The 6,342-nt window shown below is 28.0% G+C and overlaps 1 pseudogene; it reads left to right on the top strand.

Annotated features, from left to right (window-relative positions):
* Nucleotides 1–504: 504 nt before the first annotated feature.
* On the top strand, nucleotides 505–1,693 carry LOC111618239 (annotated as a pseudogene).
* The last annotated feature ends 4,649 nt before the right edge of the window (nucleotides 1,694–6,342 follow it).

Raw genomic sequence — 6,342 nt, 5'->3', positions numbered from 1 at the left:
TGACTAATGGAAAAGTGGTTCAACCATAGATGTTGTTAGTCAGCAAGAAATCAACAATGCAGTAAATTATTGGCGCAAAGTGTTGCGATGTATAGTAGTTGTAACTATAACACTTGCTATAAATAATTTACTTTTCCAAGATGATAGGATTACAGATCTTTAAGATGTAGGAACTTCGCAAGGAAACTTTCTAGAAATAATTAAATTAGTTTCTCGCTATAATGATGTTTTAGCAGATCTATTAAAGAAACCCAAAGGCAGTACCAATTACTTGAATCCAGATATACAAAATGAATGAATTAATTTGATTGCACATGAAATTACTGTCAAAATTAAAAGTGAAATGGAAGAGGCCACTTTCATAACAGTAANTCTTGCTATGATGATGTTTTAGCAGATCTATTAAAGAAACCCAAAGGCAGTACCAATTACTTGAATCCAGATATACAAAATGAATGAATTAATTTGATTGCACATGAAATTACTGTCTAAATTAAAAGTGAAATGGAAGAGGCCACTTTCATAACAGTAATAACAGATACAACACAAGATCTATCAAAACTCGATCAGCTAAGTATCATATTCAGTTATGTTTTAATAAAAAAAAGATGAAAATGAAAAACCAATCAAGCCACAAATAAAGGAAACATTTCATGGATTTTATTCAGGTTACTGATATCATAAGGATTAGAAACAGTTTTAAAATGTATTGAAAATTTCACCATCTATCAAAATTGCATGGTCAACATTACGACAGGGCTGCAAATATGAGTGGTACCTACTCGGGGTTACAAGCAAGAATTAAACAACGAAATTCCGCTGCCAGATTTGTATATTGATGTTCTCATAATTCAAATTTAGTGATCAACACCAGTGTCACCAAGATACAAGAAGTCAGGCAATTTTATGAACAGTTAGAAATTTTTTTTTTTTTTTTTTCAGTTCTGTTAGGCATTGGGCAGCGTTAATGGAAACAATTCAAACCAACTTAGCAGAAACATTGAAAAGTTTCTCTCCAACACAATGGTCTTCCCGTATTAATGCTCTTGATGCACTACATTCTCGTTATTTTGTTGTAATTAAAATATTGACATAATTATCATTAAATGGAAAAAATTATGATGAGCAACATGAAGCTAAAAATTTGATTAATTATTTTGAACAATTTTCAACTATTATTTTGATAATAGTACAAATTAAAATACTTAAACCAATTAATACAGTCTCGAAAATGTTGCAGGTGCTCATGAAGATATAGAGAAATCTGTTGAGATGCTTTCATCATTCCTAACCCAATTCCAGGACTTAAAGAATAATTGGGAGTTTGTTAAAAACAATGCCTTTGAGTTATCAGCTATATGGAATATTGAACCTTCTTTTTTCCAAAAAAGATTTCATTGTATGAAAAAATTATTTGATGAATTACAGATAGATGAGCGCATTGAAAACAGTGAACAATGTTTCAAAGTTGGTGGGTTTTATAAAGTAAAGGATTCAATAATTAATCAATTAACAATTAGATTTGAATCCATTCAAGAATTATGTACACTTTTTAAGTGCTCATTAGCTGCATATCTTGTTGCATCACCTCATAAAAATATACTGGAAAAATCAGAATTGTTACAATCGGCATATCCCTCCGACATTTCGCCTAGTTTTAGACTTCAATTGCTTTGAATTAAAATTTGTTTTAATACTCACTTAAACCTCTATATGCAAAGTTTCCAAACTAATTTTAATTCACACTGTAGCCTCAAGTGGCTTCTCCAACATTATTGCAGGATGCCTGATTTCTTGCATATATTTTGTCAATACAGTTTTTTAATGTGTAGTAATTATTATTAGGTATTCCGTACTTAAAGAATTATATTTTGTTTTATTATTATATTTGCATTTATTAAATTGAATGTCTTATTACTGAAATGTCTTGAATCTCNTCTTGACTTTAGTCCCTTCTATTGTTTTAACAAATAACAAAAATCTTTCATTGTTCATTTGAGACCTTTGATTCCTCTTACAAGCATCTGAAAATGCGATTGTTAATTTCTCAATTGTTACCCCACATTCCCCAATTGACCCCATTCGGATCTTGACATTTTTATTCATGCTCCATCTTTTAATTCATGGAACTAGTTTTATACATGACCGTTTTACTCACCTAACTATAACTCGTAAATCCTTTTTTATTCATTCTCTCAAAACCATTAGGATTATATAGCATCAATTACTTCAGGACTTTTTACTTTCAAAAAAAATTTTTTTAATGTTTTTTACAACCTGGTTTTTATTTTATTATTATTTTTTATATTTTTTTTATTACCTTTTTATTTTTTTATCTGTTGATTTTTTAATGGGAATTATTGTTCTGATAAATATTTATCAAATGTTCTATGACTACTACTGTAAGTCAGTTTAAAAAATAATAAATTATATAGGTTTATTAAGATTTGTACCTCATTATTAACATTATTCAACTTATGAGAAGAGTTCCAGAATGGAACTTCAATATTATGAAGTTCCATTCTGGAACTCTTCTCATAAGTTGAATAATGTTAATAATGAGGTACAAATCTTAATAAACCTATATAATTTATTATTTTTTAAACTGACTTACAGTAGTAGTCATAGAACATTTGATAAATATTTATCAGAACAATAATTCCCATTAAAAAATCAACAGATAAAAAAATAAAAAGGTAATAAAAAAAATATAAAAAATAATAATAAAATAAAAACCAGGTTGTAAAAAACATTAAAAAAATTTTTTTTGAAAGTAAAAAGTCCTGAAGTAATTGATGCTATATAATCCTAATGGTTTTGAGAGAATGAATAAAAAAGGATTTACGAGTTATAGTTAGATGAGTAAAACGGTCATGTATAAAACTAGTTCCATGAATTAAAAGATGGAGCATGAATAAAAATGTCAAGATCCGAATGGGGTCAATTGGGGAATGTGGGGTAACAATTGAGAAATTAACAATCGCATTTTCAGATGCTTGTAAGAGGAATCAAAGGTCTCAAATGAACAATGAAAGATTTTTGTTATTTGTTAAAACAATAGAAGAGACTAAAGTCAAGAAGAATGCTACAGGAGAGGAGTCATATTCTGTCGTGACGTTGACCCCTCTCATGCTCTCCATCGGGTTTTGAATTGTCTCCAGGTGATAATGAGAGACCAATGGAGAGGCTCCTTTGGATGAAAACTTGATAAAACAGTGTGTTTCAAGGACATTCGGAGTTCTTGGTTCATAGTGCTCCCCTCCTTCAACAACAAAGGCTTGTTTGACACTCTAGGATTTGTTTTCACTATCCCATCCCATCAAAATTCGCCCAGGTACAACTGATCATTGGAGATCATCTTTGCAAGTTGTGCTGTGTGCCCCAGGACTGTCGCTCTCCTCATCACCTTCGCCAGAAGAAACAAAATGATCACTGGAACATTTGGACTGTTTTTGAACTGACTTGTTTCCCACTGTTGGATAGGCATTACGCCTCATTATATGAATAGTTGTAAGGAAATTTATATATCTATTAAACGGTTTCAAATGGTAAACCTGTCTTGGTGAGTCTTTCCACATCCACATCACTGTTTTGACCACTTTACTGTTGTGACACTTTCCATCCAATCGGCTAACCTCACAAAAATATAATTTGAACTTAAATATGAATAATATCACAAATGTATGCATATTGTAATCAGTTATTGTGCATGGATACTGTAATACAATACAGTGATTTGGTTAGTAGAATCATGCTTCAAACCAATGTTCAATCTTTTAATTAATTAATTTTGGTATTTTATTAATATAAAATATTCATAGACACATTCATGTTGTTAAAAGTATCAAAAATCATATGAAGGGAATGTTTCAATTTTTTTGTATTTGTTTTTATTGTTAATTTTTATTTATTATTAATTCATTGTAAGCTTACTTTAACATTAAAATTATAATAATTATGTTGGACCAAGTTGCATTTCAGAAAGTTGTTTTTTTTTCTTTTTTTTCACTTTTTGATACTAATGCACAAATCCAAGTTAGTCAAATATAAACAAACTTGCCAGTTTTTGTTATATAATGAGCATTTATTTTCAATTATATTAATAGTATTATGTCTAATATTTAACTATTATCATGGCATTAGTGAATGTAACCAATTGTTTAGACTTGAAAATAATATTTTTAAAATACATTAATTTTGGCCATCATACATTGAGAGATTCTATGTTAGGGACTAATTGTGTATATATTACAAATAATATATGGGATTCCCACTCAAATTTTTGTTTTAAATTCTATGATTTTCTCTGACTTTTCCTGACCAACTTTGTACAAATTCCCTGACCCTCACGTCCTTTACAGTACAGCACATTAACCAAGTAAAGCATTTAACTTACTATGCACATAAACTATTGCTTTTTCAACTTTTTAATTAGTTATTTTTTTTAATTAACAGTTACATATTTTTTATAATTGCTGAATTATTAAAATAAAAAATAATATGTTTAATTAAATTAGTTTTTCCTGTTATTAATCCACAACCATAAATCTACATGACCATGAAAAAAAGAAAAAAAACCCATTATTTATTTATTATTCATTAACAAATCCCATAGAATCCATGTACAAAAGTGTATATTTATTAAATTTATCCCTTAACAAATTTCCTAAACTTTATAAAATATTAATAAACTGAAAAAAAATATCAGAAATTTCGTTATGCAATCAAAATTATTAAAATGAAAAACAAATAATATCATTTAAATTAAAATTATTTCCCATTTTTTGTACTTTATCATTTTTTCTTTTTATCAGTTCATTCACATTTGTCCTCAAATTGAGAGTGTAAACAGTAATTGTGAGGGATTATCATGTGCCACCATTACACATACTACCTTTTATATTAATAGTCACATATTCAAAATACAATTTTCACTTTTACATCTTTTCTAGATATTATATGATATGAATTTATAAAATTATAAATAAAAATAATTTTAAAAAATAATCCATTTCTGGTCTCAGTTCTGCAAATCAAATGAATTTATTAAAAACTTTAATTTCAGTTCAAAGGAAAACATTTAACTTAAAGAAAAATATTTAAATTGTTAATAAATTTGTCTTTAATATCATGTATGACTAATAGTTGGATTAGCTTTGATATTGATTAAAAATTCAAATTATTTTCATCTTAACACATTTTTTTCTATTTATGTTTAAAATCTCACATTTAGATTTGTTTACCTAGACAGGTTGTCCATGCCATCTCTCCTAAAGATCCACAATCATCCTGCGTGACCAAATGCTTATAAGGATAATAGGCACATTGTTTGGATTTATAACAATAGTAACACTGAAAAATTTAAGATATTTAAATAAAGTCTATTAATTAAAATTTTGTAAATAAACATGGAAAATTTAATACTAGTAGTTTTAATTAATTTTCTAGTAGTTTTAAAAATGTCATTATCATATCTTCTGAATATAACATAAGTGTATGCTAATTTAGTTGATATAAGCTATATGAAATAAATAAGAAATCATATTTCAACTATTTGATATAATTTGAATAATGCGTTATTAATTAGTTCTTGTATCTCAAACATCATATGATTGGAATAAAGTGTCAGAAAAAATGCAAACTGATGAACCTTATAAATAAAATTCAAGGTTAGTTTAATGCAGATAAAATACAAATATTTTCATTCTACAAGGATGAAGAACAATTACAGTAATACCTCGACTTACGCGAACCCGGAGTTACACGATTTTCAAATCTCAACGATTTGTCTTTTGTTTGAGTGCCACGCTACTCTTGATTACTCACTCCCCCCATACTATTGTTCAGCTTACATATTCAGACATGTTGCGTGGAATCAACGCATAGCTACAATTTATTTTGTGTTATTTATTCCTGTGTTTGTTATATCTATGGAGACTTGAGAGACTCTACTATGTCATCCAAACAAAGTAGAATTGATTCTTCTGCATCAAACATAAAAAGAGAAACTTTATCTTTGGAATGTAATATTAACATTACCAGTATTAAAAACTTCAATACAAAAATGAAAATTTGTGAATTGGCAAAGAAGTTTGATCTACTGGAATCAATGGTCAGAACAATTATAAAAGGTAAAGAAAAAATTCTCGAAGTTGTGAAAAATGCTCAATCTTTAAATTCAAGCATCATTCGTAAACATCATGGTATTATTGCTGAGATGGAAACAATGTTATCTAAGATTTTATTAAACATTTTTTTCTAAATTTGTTTTCTTTAGTCTCTGGCCCCAATTAAAAATAATTTGTATGTATTTATATGCGAAGTTATACCCTGACTTACACA

This window comes from Centruroides sculpturatus, unplaced genomic scaffold (genome assembly GCF_000671375.1).
Source record: "Centruroides sculpturatus isolate CEXI.00-Female unplaced genomic scaffold, Cexi_2.0 scaffold205, whole genome shotgun sequence".
NCBI classification, from domain to species: Eukaryota; Metazoa; Arthropoda; class Arachnida; order Scorpiones; family Buthidae; genus Centruroides; species Centruroides sculpturatus.
Note: the sequence above shows the minus strand (reverse complement) of the source record. Positions and strands in the feature narration are given on the sequence as shown.